We start from the raw sequence: 16,195 nt of genomic DNA, 5'->3' as shown, positions 1-16,195 counted from the left end.
TTCCTCTCTGCTCTTTTTTTGGTCCTGGGTCGCGTTCCTATGTCCCAGTTTATTGTTTGTTAATTGTTTAAATATTAAATTCATCAGTTTCAAACACATAGTTAACACGAGTTTAAACAAAACTACTTTGTTAGGTTTAGTAGAAGAAGTTGGATTAAAATAAGTATGTTTGTTACGTAACTTAAGTACATTATGTTGTGGTTTTACAAGGGACAAGAACAGCGGTCTTCTGGGTAAATGTCCTGTATTCGCTTGACTCCTCCTACCAGGCTGAGCAACCACTTTAACATCCCAATTTGTTATTTGATCCATGGTTAGTATAAAGATATTTATTAGCACAGCTTTAAAGTATTTATACATCACATTTCCTTGTTATGATGTGATCCTCCCTGTGACTTCCAGCCTATCTGGTGCTCGTACGATCCAGGGGACTGGCACAACTCAGCCAATAGGATCAATGTCACGGTGAAATGCGGCACACCCACAGTGCCTTCTAGTATTTATTGAGATGAGTATCTATTATTAGAGCCGGCGTAACACCTGAAATAACTTCCAAGTCTTCTCCTTGCTTAAATGTTTTTAGCCAAAATTTCCATGAGGGGGTCACACGAGGATAGCTAGAAAAAAAATCCATCATTCATTTCCATGTCACTCAGCTTTCCTAACTAAAATGCATGTGGCTTCTTTGTCTTTTTGAAAGGGGACTATTTATGTTTTAGGCTATAGTTACAAAGACAAAATAAACAAGCGTAAACAAGACTTTTGGTTTATCTTAGCGTTGGCAAACTCCATTTTGCTCTGTTGGTAAATCCGCACTTGATTGCTTTTTACCATTAGCGCTGTGATCAGTGTTGTTGTGGTTAATAAACAAAGGCTCCAACTGCTGAATCGCCATCAGAAAAAACCCAACTACAATATAACTGTTTTTGTAATTTTGAGTCATTTTTACCCTCCATCATGCCTGTTGTGGTAAACTGCTCTGTTGGAAATATACAAAGTAGATCTTTACAATCAGTTCTAGCATACCAGATAAAAAGAATTAGTTGATCAAACTACAACTGACAGGTGTATAATCAGTGCCAAAACTAAAACTGCTCCTAGATTAATTTGAATAGAGCGTTTTGCCTGGAGATCTCCCTGAAGCAAAGTTGAAATGATGCCAACCAACGTATTTCAGCATGGGCAATAGCTGACAATTGTATACACTGTAAATAGTGAGACAATGGACAGAAAGGGAAGTGGGGTAAGTGAAATACGAAAGGGGACAGAGAAGTCTTGTCCACAGCAGGGTGTTTCATATTTTAGGGCCTTGTGGAATTAAGCCCAGTGTCTTGAGTGCTCAGGGGTCAACACTTCCTCGCTGTGACTGAAGGAGCGTGAAATCTGGACGAGCGCACCAGTATCCCCCAAATCCTGCTATTGTCTAAACAGAGAGGTGGTTGTCAGGGTGTTTGAATGTGTGTGTGGTGTATGGTAGATTTTGAAAAGTGGGGACATGTAAGGCGCTTTAAGGTGATTTATATGTAAAAGTAATATTTAAACCAAAATACAATAAGATAAAGGGACTTTCACTTAGGTTTCCCTGACTTTCCTACCATTACTACCCAGACATTAGCAAGGAACTTTTGATCCACGATGTAAAAAGTTGGCTCTGGTCTGTCTCTTAAAAGCAGGTGTAAACCAGCCACAAGCAGGTTTCCTCGTAAATGCCTCCTGAAGAAAGGCAGCAGTAATCCGACCAAGACGACGATAGGCCAAGCTGAAAAGATTTTTGCCCAAAGGCTCACACTTTTTCTGTGGAGTGAACAGGAAATCATTAAACGTTACAGATTTAGCAGCCATGCAAAATTACAGTTACTGGAAGAAATCAAAGATGACAGTGAATCTCTGACTCAGCGTTCGCATTCCAGCAGTTGTTAAATTTTCATTTAAAACAGTCATAGCATCAGCAGTGAGTATATTGCAGTGTGCACTCAGCCGTGTCGTAGCACCAGAACCACTTTGCTACAGCGCAATATAACTGTATAGTGTGCGGAGAAAGGCGCTGATGTAGATCTGGTCCTGAGAGTGATAAACGGATAATGAGACTATGCGTAAGACTTTGGCTAACAACAAAAACAATGCAGCAAAGAAGTTAGTTCTGGGTTTTCTTTTTTCGGGGACACAATCTTGCAACACACTGCATTGACTAGTTAAATACCTGCATGCTCACATACCATGTGAAATCCCCTACACAGTGGCATTGTGCTGATCGGCTGCTTGCTGTACCTTGCCAGTTTCAAGGTGGAGGACAACAACATTATTGCACCATGAGGAATCTGGCTGTAAGCCAGCGTGCAGTGGTTTGGCATTTAATAAGCACTAAATAAACATTAGCTCTGTCGTAGCAACGCATCCAGATAAACACAGCATCTCACGTTATCTTGCTGCAGTGGTTGCTTTTAGTGTGTAGACCCCCTTCACTGAGCTTTCTATATCCAAAATACATTTGCCAATGCTTTTTATGAATCACAAAATCTTAAACAAGGTTCAATTCCTTGGTGTAACTGCGTGCTGATCTGAAACCTGCTTCTTGGCCAAATCAGGAACTTTATGCGTCAGTAAACCATACTGGTGGTTTTGACTGAAGTGTCTCTCTCTTTGTTTAGATGTCACTGTGTCTGAGCTCTCGCCCTGCATTCACCTTTCTGTCTCTACTTTACCTTCCACTTTTTTTTGGTCATTTGTCATCTTCTATCTTTTTTTCCGACCACATCACACTAGCCGACCACAGCACGTGGTACCCCGTTCATCACGGTACTCTGGCCCTTCTTTAAATCTTCCAGAGGAAGTTCTTTAGCGGTTCTTTGTGGTTTGACCTTTTTAGATGTGCTCGACACCTCTTCACCCTAAGACAACAGGCCAGAGCTTGATGCTGTGTGGGAGGCCCAATGCAGTGAAACACAGACAACAAATCTAGTAACAGTAGCATTGTGTATCATATATAATGTCTATACAAAGTAAGTAATAGTGAATAGATGAAGATTAAGGCATACATGCATGACAAACTCAAAAATACACTGGGGCTTTGGCAAAAAGGTTTTGAAATGTTATTAAATTTTACTTAAAGTACTCCTTTATTCTTTCAGCCACAATGTGAAATCCACTTATATGTCTGCTGTGGGCCACTCTTACATGGATCTGTGGCAAGGAGATTCTTCTGAGAGCATTTGATCCAGAAAAATGGGGCAGATTTTGATCAGAAAACCACGGAGCACCAGCAAAAAAGTTGGCAGTCGGCGGTGGAACAAAATGTCAACGAACACCCACAGAAACCACCGGCATCAATAAAAACAAAACAAACAATTATGTCCAGCAGTAGTTAAAACAAACTCATACTTGGCAATAAACAAGCAACATACAATTATAATTTTAATTACCGCCTAATATTTCCTTGAAGATGAAAGTTGTTTTTTTCCCCGGGTCTTTTCCATAAATAAGTACATTGTTATTATATCCACCTTTATGGCGGGCTGGGTGTATTTTAAGTGGTGGCTACTGAGCAATGATCAGGTTTGTCAGGTTACGCCTAGGGATAGGTACCAAAACCGAGTTAATAAAGATCGTAGTATTGATACGCTCCGACGAAAATAGATTTTCTATTATTTGGGGTACATGGACCTTATCTTGCACCTTCGATCTCAACAATTCTGTGTCTAATTTGCAATAACATTAGGACATTCATCTATGATGCATTTGGCATTCACAATCTAGGAAAGAGATCTTGCTCTCAGAGTGGCGGGGCTAGCGCGCGCACACACACACACACACACACACACACACACACACACACACACACCACACACACACACACACACACACCACACACACACAGGTGGACAGTAAGCATACAAAGAATGGTTTGAAGAACAAATGGTACAAATGATTCTGACTGTATTTTTGGTAAGGTCCATCCAAGAGTGCCATGCAAGCAGCACAGTGGTGATTTCAGCTAATTGCTAACGTCAGCATGCTAACATGCTTACAATGACAATACTTACATGCTCATGTATACCAGGTATAATGTTTACAATGTTCGCCATCTTAGGTAAGTATTTTAGCTTGCTAACAATTGCTAAACACTAAGTACAGCTGAGGTTGATGGGGATGCCATTAGTTTTGCAGGTATTAAGTTGCAATCCAAAGTACTGGACAAATTAAAATGTCAAAATAGATGTCAATTAATTCTTTGGGGGACATGAATGTCTGTACCCAGTGTCATCTTAATCATAATATTTTTAGAGATATTGTAATTTGTAGAGATATTTTAATCAAGAAAATCCTTCTAAAGATGTATCTTATACTCATATACCAATATGCGCACACACACACACACACACACACACACACACACACACACACCACACACACGGCTGTTCGCAAATTACTTGGGTACGGAATGTGCTTCTGCCCTACTCATCTGCCCTTGAGCAATTCCCCTCCAAGCAGAGAGCTGCTGCTCTGAAGCTGAACTTGACCTCTGACTTTACTTGAGAATTCAAGCGAGTAAAGGCCATATGCACAATTTGTCGTAACTAAACCTTGTTTTCCATTTGTATAACAGCCATCGAATAGTGGTCTTACTATTACTGGACGCCTGAACATGGTAAGGGTGTCAGAGGGGGCGAAGTTGAAGGGAGATGTGGGGGGAAAGCGGTCTGGACGGGGTTACAGTTGGAGGGGGGGAGGGGGTAATATTATGGATGACAATGGTCCTGCTGTGTGAGTGGAGGAGAAAGGTGTGGGTGGAATGGGAGAATGGTTGGTGGTTGGCGGAAAGGTTTGGGAGGATAAGGAGGAGCCCATGGAAATGCAGATTGCCTCTTTGAATTGGATTGCCAGGCTCAGCTTTGATGTAAAGTGAAAAAAGAGGGATTTCATACAGACTAACTTTCACCATGCCTCCCTCCTGTCCTGCCTCCTCCTGCCTTTAGTCCCCCACTGCTTCTCGCTCCTCTCTCTCTCTTCTCTCCCTTCAACTGACAAAACAGACCCTCGGGCACATTGAGCTGCCTCCTCTAAACTTGTCCAGCTTGTTTTGCTCTTTACTTTGTTTGGACTTCTCCACTCTTTTGTGCTCAATCCCCTCTAACCTTTGCTGCGTTTCAGATTTCGTAGGGAGCATTTGAGCCCAAGTCCATGCTAATAATTACCGCCTAGATTTTAAAAATGTAATTTAATTAAAGGTGGTTTGTTATGGGGGTGGCAGTAGCTCAGTCCATAGGGAGTTGGGTTGCGAACCGGAGGGTCACTGGTTCAAATCCCCGTATGGACCCAAAAAGTTGGGAGCGTGGATTGGTGGCTGGAGAGATGCCAGTTCACCTCCTGCACTGCTAGGTGCCCTTGAGCAAGGCACCGTACCCCCCCGACCGCTCAGGGCGCTGGTTCAGCTGGCAGCCCACTCACTCTGACATCTCTCCATGTATAGTGCATGTATAGGTCCTGAGCTGTGTGTGTGTAGTTCAGCGTGTGGTACTAACAAAAAGTGTGTACACAGAGTGTAGTGCAGTAATTTCCCCATTGGGGACTAATAAACATCTTATCTTGTCTTACTACTTTTGTTATTTGGTCAACAATCTTGACAAGCGCCCTCTTGTGGCCACACAAGTACAAATTGTTCTCATTCAGATGCGAATGTGGAAGTAACACGATGTTGCTTTAGCACCGCAAAACCTCGCAGTGGCCGGTCAGACCGAAACCAGACCTGCAAGGGTCAGCGCTGGTGGGAGGCATGTTGTTTCAGGTACCAGCGAGACGATGAAGCTTGACCATCCAGAAAGTCCAGTTTGAGTAAGTTGCTAATATGAGGAAGAATTTTACAACAAATGAAAAGTTATGCAAAGTGAACGCAGTACTAAATGTGGATGACTGGGCAAACAAAGCGTCTGACTTTGACACCACTCACACCTCAATGAGCACAGTGATTCCCTAATCATTTATGAAGGCATACTGGGAGGTACTAACAAATGTCACCCAGCTGATAGAAGTACTAGATCAGAAAACACTTGTGGGTCATTTTTTGACCGACACTGGAAAACTCTTCTTCCGGACGTGTTGCAATCTACTTGTGTCAGCGGTTTCACACACATTATGCTAATCATAATGTCAGTGGGTTTTAAGAAAGTCAGTCAGTGTACTGCACTGATTTAGCATTGCACTACTGTAACATTGCCGGATTCACGAGGGACCAAAAAAGGATCAAAATGGATGCAGCAGAACCAGAGATATCGTCTTTTTTCCAAAATTTTCAAGTGTATGTACTCTGGATGGCGTTCTTGAATGAACATCTGCTTTTAGTGATCAAAAACAGTAGCTTAGTCCGGATAGAGTAGCAAAAACATTTAGAGAAACGGATACAGTTTTCAATATATCAGCATCACTGGGACACACCCAAAGTACACAACGTACACACTTGTACACACTCGCACTCAAAGATTTGTTTAGTTGCCTCACTACACAAGCTTCTCATGTGGTTCTTCATGCACTCAGGACCTGGTGATTGGGTGCTTAATCCAGGCTGAACATAAAACCTTGTATTGTTTTTTGACAGACAATACATTTATTTGATTCAAAACGCTTTCCCTCCTCGCTCATCTCACCCTTTTTGCCCTTCCTTTCACCACAGACCTGCATTTGTGATTAGGGAAAAGAAAAGAACACACACACACACACACACACACACAACAGATCAGGTTTTGAGGTGGTCTGGAAAATGCAGAGTGGGCATATTGAAATACAGATAAAAGAAAAAAGCAGAGTGAATAGTGAGCCATGCAGAAACGGTAGGCTAATTAAATCTTTATACCGTCTTTCTGAGGAGAAGCTAATCTGGTGGGTGGGAGCTGGCCCTGTCCTGCTTTTAAAAGAGTTCTCAAAAAGCGTTTCTTTTCTTGTTTCATGCTTTATATTTCGGAGCCCACCCCGGGTTTCTTTAGCCTCAGGGAAATATATATATATATATATATATTTTCACTGCATTTTAAGGAAGATTGAACGCAATCTGGACAATGCAGAGCCTCATTACTGGAACAAGGTCTGAGCAGAGGTGTTGAGAGAGAAAGGCAGACGAAAATAGTAAATCGCACAGCAAGGAGGATTTAGCAGAGAGAGAGAAAGTTTTATCCTACATTTGAATGTATGAGTACAGTGGGTGGTAGATGTGGGGGAGCGGGTTCAGGGTGGAATAACAACAACAAAAAACGAGAGGAAGTCTGCTGTAAAAGAAGCAGTTAGTGGCCAATCTCATGTGAGGAGGACACACTGAGACTGCACTTTTGTCTTCATCCCAAGGAGACGGAGAGGGAGGAGGGGAGTCGATGATCTGAGATCAGATGTTTCCTCCTGATAACAAACAGCTGGGATAATCACTTCCAGACACAGACCGGGGGTTTTTCGGCAGCGAGGCCAGAGGTTGACGGTCCATGTGCCCTGACCCCGGCCTACAGATCCTGCACATCTGATTTCCCTCTTTTCGTTCCACCTCTCCAGCAGTCCTTTCTTGGCAAGCCAAGTCAGCAGACTCTGAGTCCCAAATGTTATTTGCTAAATTAGATAACCAAGGCGGTCCACAATGTGTAATGGCACTCTACTTGGTAAACAATGCTGTGGTGTTTTCGGAGCAGTAGCAGAAGTTGTTGTTTTTCAGCCGATTTGATGGTCTACTTACCTTCCTATCTATCTAGATCTTTATTTCTTTCTTCAACCCCTTAAAGCTGAACTAATTTATGTTAACTATGTGTGATGTGGTGACAAACCCTCACATGATTATCATCATACTCAGCAGTTTACAACTCAATCTAGTGTTTTTAGCATATTTAAGCTCATCGTTTTGGTTTTCTGGCCCACAAATACTGTTTTGGTTCAGTCTCACTGCTCTCATCTACCTGTCGAGTTATTCATCAGTTTCAGTGAGAAAAAAACTCTGATAAACTCACTGTACATATTATACTGGGTACAAGTCATTAAAACACTGAGAGGCATGTGAGAAAGGAACCAAGGCAGTTAGAGAGCAAGGGAATGCAAGGAGAGGGAAGAGTTAAGTCCATTTCCTGAGTATAAATTAAAAGAGTCTTGTAATCACATTGCAGGAATGCAGTCGGTGTACACTGTTAAACACTCCCTAAACCCTGGCTCCACTTCACTCTCTCAGCAACGCACACAAAGGAGCCTTTGTTCTCTCTGCTCTTGAAAAGCAATGCTCAGTCACTCCCTCCTCCTCCTCTCCCCACTTTCTGCTCTCTAGCTGTTTCTGCCATTCCCCTCTCTCACTCTCTCTCTTTCTTTCTCTGTCTCTCTCTCTTTCTCTCACTCACTTTTCTTCTCTTGCTATCTGTTTCTTTTATTCACTCACAGCCTCTTTTTTTAGCCTTCTGTTCCCTCTCTCTGACTCTATCTCTAGCCCTCTTTCTTTTGTCTCTGAAAAGCAGAGGTTGACTTTGACCTCTGAGCTTGTGTATAGCCAGAGGCAACACACACAAATGCCCAAACTAAATCATAATAATCATTAAGTCATGGGCTCTGCCTAAACAAATCCACAATGCCCTCAACATTACCAAAACAAAAAGGATTGCTCAAAGTGCACTTCCCTCAAGATTTGCTCTGCCCCCACCAACAGCCTTTTCTGGTTAACCACACATTTACGGTAAACGGGTCCTGGTCTTTTGTCTCTCTGCTCCAAACCCCTCCACCCTGACTGAAAAAATATCCAGATAGATACACACAACCAACCAGATGTAGCTCTCACACACCTGGTTCAATGGGAGCCCTTGGGCGTGTAACTGTTATTTTGTTTAGCAATCAGGTCATATGTGACAAGCTTATAAAGTCTCCCAGTTGGAACACGTTTTCCTGGGAGAAACGCTCGCAGGTCCCTCCTCCGCTTAACCTGGCAGCCTTCACTTGTTGATTGATTTTTCTATTATGTCAAAATAAAGGAAGTGTACACAGACATGTTTCTGCACTGAAACAGTGTGATAATGGACTGAGTTATCTTTGCTTTAAAAAGTGCACCGCCCACTCAAAAATAAGCATTTGGCCTATTTGAGTGAGTAAATAAGCTCATCCTGGGGCCGTATTACAGAAACTTCTTAACTTTCAGATCCTATCTTAACTATTTGGTAACCAAAGTAATTGTGGTTAGGTACTGTTTGAGGAAAAAAGCCATTGCAAATGGCAGTTCCTAAGTTAATTTTTCCTACTTAAGATAGGAAAAGCATATTACGCAAGCTATTATCTTCCTATATCCTAATCTATATCCACGACGTTCCACTTCTGGGATTGCTCCGGTGCTGTTGGAAATTCCACCGGATGTCCATTACTTTCCACTTTCTCTGTGTTGGAATTTTAAACTCCTGTTGATTTCTGAGGACTATGGTATACTGCTCCTCAGATCTCTGCAGGGTAAATCCAGACAGCTAGCTAGACTATCTGTCCATCTGAATTTTCTGTTGCACCACTAAAACTAACCTTTGAACATACACATTCCACCGAATCAAGTTCCTTCCCGAGGCTATTTTGCAGTGGCACCTTGGCTCCGCCCTCCGAGACGATTGTGATTGGTTTAAAGACATGCCAAAAAAACCAGAGCACGTTTTTCTCCCATCCCGGAATACTGTGTGGACTAGCCAGACCCTTCTTCGCAGCTCTGTTGAGGAAAGTCTGTCAATGCGAGACTACTATCTTCCCAAAATCTTAAATAAAGTCGCCTAACTTTAGGATAACCGCTGAGCTGTCCTAACTCTTTTTCTTTCTCTTTTTTGTTGTTGCGTAGTTTGTGGTTCTCACGACTGACTGCTGAACGTCTCTCCCAGCAGCCAGCTACGTGACACATGCCTCTGTATCAATATGGACTGGCGGGTTAATTCGATTGATCCGTTTCCTTTCCTCTTCGTTGCCACGCAAATACTGGAAACATCTATCAATGTGTTGTTTAAACGCTCTAAGCAATAAAATGCAACACATCTTTGTAGTCGCCATGTTGTTTCCACTTTAAAAGTTAAAGGAGACCTACTATGCTACTGTTTTCAGATTCATACTTGTATTTTGTGATTCTACTAAAACATGTTTACATGCTTTAATGTCCACATTTTTTTTCTCATACTGCCCATAGCTGCTGCACCTGTATTCCCTCTCAGTCAGAGATGCTCTGTTGGAGCCCCCCCCCCCTCCTGGAAAAGGCCAGTCTGCTCTGATTGGTCAGCACATTTCCTCATGTCTGCAAGTCTCTGGAATCTCTGCTGTTAATGCACGCAGTTAGAGCCTGAGACTGACTGCAACAGTCACCAGTAAAGGCTTTTAAACCAAAAACTACCCAACCGGACATGTTTCAGCAGTAATGTGACCCGAAATTGGGGAGAAATGAACATTAGCAGCCAAATTACAGGTTTCCCTGACCTATAGCTAGTCCTATGTAAGCACAGCAGTAGCCTAAAAGACTGCAGTAGCCTGCCTGGACCAATCTAAAAACCTGGTGTTACACGACACCAAGCTGAAAGTAGAATGTTGTTTTTTTTAAAAGCTGAATGTTCAGAATATTGGGAAATCTGAGCTTTTTGGTCACAGGGATTTCTCTGGAATATTTTCTCAATATTTGAAGCTCTGGCCACATTAACTGTAACATTATATATATGACAGAAATACAGAAAGGCATAATAGGTTCCCTTCGAAACTTCTGTAGACATGCTAGCGGCTCACAGTAAAAATGCTAACACGCTGATGTTTATCATGTTCACTATCTTGCAATTTTAGAGTTTTAATTTTAGAGTTTTTAATGTGCAGATCTGCACATTAAAAGACGAGTCTGTCACAAACATGGCAACAAAAGCAGATACTTTGATGACATCTCTGATTGTATCTCTAAATGTAGATACGTTTCTATGAAAGAGGGAAAACAGACACACCCGAGTGCACATGATGTTCTTTTCTAATTGAAAAATGCAACAAATAGACAGCAAAGGAAAAACACAGGTGGCGAATCGATCGATTTCTGCTGGTGTGCACTTGACCTCGGGCACTAAACTTCTTGAGGCAGCTGCATTGTTACATGACCCGGTTTTCTGAACCCCTCTGGGGAAAAGAAAAATCAATTTAGTATATTTCTACATATCTAGGTCAATGTGCATAATGGCTGATATTGTAATTATCGTGTTCATTTTCTCAAGGGTTTCAGCATGTCTGGTCCTGCCTGACTGCAGCCTCACCACATGGAAAGGACCTGAGGCATGAAGTGCAATCACGTCCATCAACTCTTATCAAACCTGTGACAGGGTGTCTGACGCAAGGCTGCCTTGCACAATCACTACCTGACAGCAGAGTACAGGAATGTTTCACCCTGACAGACAGTGGCTTCTCACATTTTAAGAATTTGTTCTGAGCACTTTCTGGCCCCAAACTCTGGCTCTTCTGTCCACTCATGGTTTAGCGTTAAATAATGTGTCAGGTTCACTGACCACAGATATTCTTGGCCAAGTTGCTTCTCGTGAGATGAGGATGCCTAAAAACGATTCAGCTTAGTGTAATTAGTGAAATTCAACACCAAAAGAGAAAAAAGGAAACGTAGGCAAAAGCAGAGAAAAGAGAAATTTCTTTAAATTCAATTTCTATAAAGTAGAAATATTGTAACTGCTTTGTTGTTTCTTCAGTTGTTGAATTGTAGATGTTCACATTTCCATTTTTCTGTGCAAACTTCATCTTCAAGACTGTGTGTTGCAACTGAAAGCTCCAGTAAAGCTACTAAATAGACCATGTGGTGAAATGATTTTGTCAGCTGCTCATTCCGAGTTCAAGAAGTGCTTAAAAGTGCTCAAATAAGTGGAAATTTGAACATCTACCTGGGCAAACTCCATCTCCTGAAGAAGTTTACTGGACACAGCTCCTAAATGGACCTTACAGTGAAATTGTTTGGGCAACTCTCATAGTGCTCTTCTTAGTTATTAGCAGAGGTTACTCTGTGTCACATCAGGAAGCTATTCTCTTAATGTTGAGAGGTATTCTTCAAAGGATTTAAGTAAAAGAAGAAAACACACCCCTGTCGCTTTAAATCGTTTGACCCAATTTCTCCAGGGTTGTAAATCCTCTCTTCTCACTGTTATTTACCGTATTCCTGTCAGAGCCAAGAAGACCTCTCTAGACTTCACTTAGTACAAACAACGAGGAAACCATAGTCTACTTTTTGTATTTTAGATGAGATTTTACTGATTCATTTTAAAAGAACACCTGGGCCTGGTCCTCGGTTACATTTCTGACCTTTTTATCCCTTTTTATGAACTGAGCTTAGCTGCAGTCCTTGGACCCTTAAGGTCAGCGTCACACCAACATAAAACAGCAACGTTTTGCAATGATTGGACACACTCGTGGTGGCAAAGTATATCTCTGTCAATTGTGTTTGTGCGAAGTTCAACTTGGGTGAACTTTGGGTCAACTGCAAATGTGTGCAGTAGCAACAGTGCTGAGCTTTGAGGGAATGGAGAGCCGGAAAGTCCAAAATAGAGGAAGTTATTGTTGCACTTTAACTTAACATCTGTCGGATTATAAACTGTAGCACAAAAGAGGAATGGTTTGTAGACTTTATTGAGAAGGGAGTCGTTGGAACAAATATATCTTTTAAATAAACCTGCTTGTCACCTGTTAGTGACCAAGCTAGTAAGCTCGTTAGCTGTCAGTTAGCTAACTATTTTAATTTATTTCTCTGTTCAGTAAGTCTTTATTGAAGAAAGTGGTGTACATTTCTCAGAACAAATAGCTTGGAGGTAGTAAACGGCACAGCACAGAGTAAAAAGAAAGGGGTTTGAATGCACCACCACATTTTTAGCTCAAATCCAAGCAAATGGCGGACTTGGTTAAACTATGAAATAACAATGGCAAAAAAACAACTCTGAATCACTCAATTCTTATTGGCCGCCAAGGTGGTAAAACGCTAGTGCAAGTCTGGGTGGTTAGCTGTTAGGAGGTAGCTCACCAGCTCCAGTACTTTACTAGTCCTACGAGTAGTTACCAAGCCTTTAGTTCCACATATTTCACAAAGATGTTTTTAGAGATGGTTTGTTTGTGTGTTTATACATTTTTGTGAAAGGTGGTATATAAGGCTTATTTTACAGTATTATACACACTGAACAAAGCACAGCAAATCCCAGCAGCATGCAGCAACCCATCTGGCCTTTTCAGGAAACACAGATTTCCTGAAAAGGACACACACACACACACACACACACCACACACACACACACACACACACACACACACACACACACACACACACACACACACACACACACACACAGAGGAGTCTCTTCATGTTTGCCCATCCTGATTCCAGATACAGGCCTGTAGCAGCCTGTCTGAAACCAAAGCACCTTTACAGGGCATGAGAAATAGCTCAGGGTGTATATGCACTGCAGGCAGGGCCGGGCCCATCTCAGCCTCAGCCAAACAGCTCTGGTGTCTTTGATGGCAGCTACACAGATCAGAAGAGTGAAAAGAGACACTGATCTGAGGTGTTGTCGAGGAGAACACCCCACAGGCAGGTTCAACCTCGCAGTCACTTCCTGTTATACTATTTCAGAGTGGAGAAACATTGAAAGGTTTATGTAGAAAACGTCAGTCACGGCACAGCGTCAGTGGTGTCAAGGTTTGAAACACAAATAGACAAGTCAATTTTATTTATACAACACACATTTTACACATTTGCCTCAGGAGGTTCTACAATCTGTGCTGCATATGACCCCCCCCCCCCCCCCTCCACACACACACACACACACACACACACACACACACTGAGAGACAGAGATTATAGCCTTGACTCACTGCATGGCTGGACACACTGTTCTTATGAGTACACACACACAAACACACAGACAGATATATACACACACTCCTGCACTTCACACAGGGTTTTCACACCTGGTTCTCCCTGCAAGTCAATCTGTCTTGTCTTGGGGTTGTTAGCAACTGTGTGTTTACACATATTTCTACATAAGATCTTATGTCAAGTTGAATTGCATTTGTTTATCTTTTCTGGCGTCCTCTTTTCTTACTTTACTCTTTTCTTTTGATTTGCTTACATTCTACTCAGAGGATTAGTTTTGCGACAGGGGGTTTAGTGGCGAAGAAACAGAAGAGCAAAACATCTGCAGCCTTTACTGGAGAGAGTATTTACTCAGTTATGATTAATTTGTAAGTATCTATGCCTAAGGTCAAACATAGTTTAGTTTGAATGTAATGTAGTGTGGGAGTCACGCTATAACTCAGTAAAAACGGGTGGACACAACAGATTTAAGATATAACCTTTACATGTATGGACACTAATACAATGCACAGCCTGTATCAGGCACTGTTACCTGAATTAGACGACGGCACAGGTGTGACTAAATGCTGCTGGCACCACTTGGTTTCTTGTGACAGGAACTACTTCGGTTGTTGACTTTGGCAGAATCCTTTTGGCGAGACGGAAGTTTTCCATAGCGTTTTTTATTATTGGTACATGGTACAAACAACCTCAATTTATTCAAAAACAAAAGTACCACAAGATGGAATTCATAAACAGTCACTGAATTATTGTTGTATAATACGTCAGTAATTCACACGGGCTGCACGATGTGTAGAAGTTATCAAATCGCGAATATTTTGATTGATCTTGCGATTGCGATATTATTCACAATATTAGAGGGGATGATCATTTTTGTATCATTCTCATTTTCATTGAAAAATACTAAAATCTAAAAAATGAAAATTTGATATATATACTGTACATAATGATGTAAATGAAAATGTGCTGTATTTATATAACGCTTTTCTAGTCTTAACAACTACTCAAAGCGCTTTTACATCATACAGGAACCATTCACCATTCACACACATTCATACACTGTGGCCGAGGCTGCCGTACAAGGGGCCACCTGCTCATCAGGGTTCAGTGTCTAGCCCAAGGACCACCACCAACCTTCCGATTGGCAGGCAACCGCTCTACCACTAAGCCACAGCCGCCCGATTTAGGCCGTATGATATAATTCGTCGGCTGGAACATCTCTGCAGCATCACTCTCACTATCACAATACTTAGTTCAGAACGGTTTGACACATATTTTCCCTGCAACAAAAATGGGGGCCCCACTGATGATATTGCCCCCAACCCCTCTTGCAATTTGGATATTGCAGTACTCCATATTGTGATTTCAATAAAATTTTGATTAATTGTGCAGCCCTACTCAATAGCATATATTAAAACAGCCTAAGTCTCTTAATGTTGCTCAATAGTCAACCTCAGATTATATTGTTAAAAGGATTTATAGAGGTACAGTATATTGAGGTAAAAGTATCCAATATTTTGCAAGAATACACAGTAAAACGATTTTTTTTGTTTGTTTTTTTTAAATGAATTTTTCTTCTTCATACTTTTAATCAGAATGGGACACTTAAGATTTATCTTTGGGAACCACCGACATTTACTCCATCTACAAACGTAGTATGCTGTATCTATAACACTACAAACTTTACTATGAATTTCTTTCAGATGCAAAACTTGATTAACTATAACGTGTAAGGCAGGTTTACCCACTACTACACCTGGCCAAGGCCCCTGCCTCAATTTTCCCCATTGCTTCCAGTAGGAGATGTCATGCTGTCTCATAATGGCACATATTTCCTGTAACATAACCATCTCTAAAAATCCAATTACTGGTGCGATTCACTAACACAGTGTCAGTTAACTTTCTTCCATTCATTCCATGCCAGTTCAGGTTGCCCTGCCCCACCTGCTCCACACTCTGCCTTTCTGTGCCATCTGGTCAACACTTCACTTCTTGATGTTTAATCAGTTTAATCACAAAAATAATAATCCTCTAAGCCTGAATTTAACCACATTTTAGCCATCTTAACCATAGTGCAGAGCTGCTAGGATATGGGACGTAGTGAATCCAAGGGTGACAAATCTTCCCTTCCCCTTTCGCTTTATTGGCTAATCACTGCGTGACCTCTGACCCTGTGTTCATACTGTGAGCCTTTTGGTGGATGGGTCGCTCTGTTGTGACCACATGTAGATGATGCATGGGAGGCTGTGAAACCACATCGTTAGTTGGGGGTGGCAGTAGCTCAGTCCGTGAGGAGTTGGGTTGGGAACCGGAGGGTTGCTGGTTGAAGTCCACATATGGACCAAAGTATGGTGG

The 16,195-nt window shown here is 41.8% G+C and overlaps 1 long non-coding RNA gene across 1 annotated transcript in view; it reads left to right on the top strand.

Annotated features, from left to right (window-relative positions):
* Positions 1–14,119: 14,119 nt before the first annotated feature.
* The window catches only part of LOC116670399 (uncharacterized), an 80,639-nt gene continuing 78,563 nt past the window's right edge, over positions 14,120–16,195 (top strand). Inside the window, exon 1 of the long non-coding RNA XR_004327009.1 lies at positions 14,120–14,208. This is a non-coding gene — a long non-coding RNA (uncharacterized LOC116670399). The remainder of the gene's footprint in view (positions 14,209–16,195) is intronic.

The sequence above is a fragment of the Etheostoma spectabile genome, chromosome 20 (genome assembly GCF_008692095.1).
Source record: "Etheostoma spectabile isolate EspeVRDwgs_2016 chromosome 20, UIUC_Espe_1.0, whole genome shotgun sequence".
NCBI classification, from domain to species: domain Eukaryota; kingdom Metazoa; phylum Chordata; class Actinopteri; order Perciformes; family Percidae; genus Etheostoma; species Etheostoma spectabile.
The sequence above is the reverse complement of the archived record's forward strand: the minus strand, read 5'-3'. Positions and strand labels throughout refer to the sequence as shown.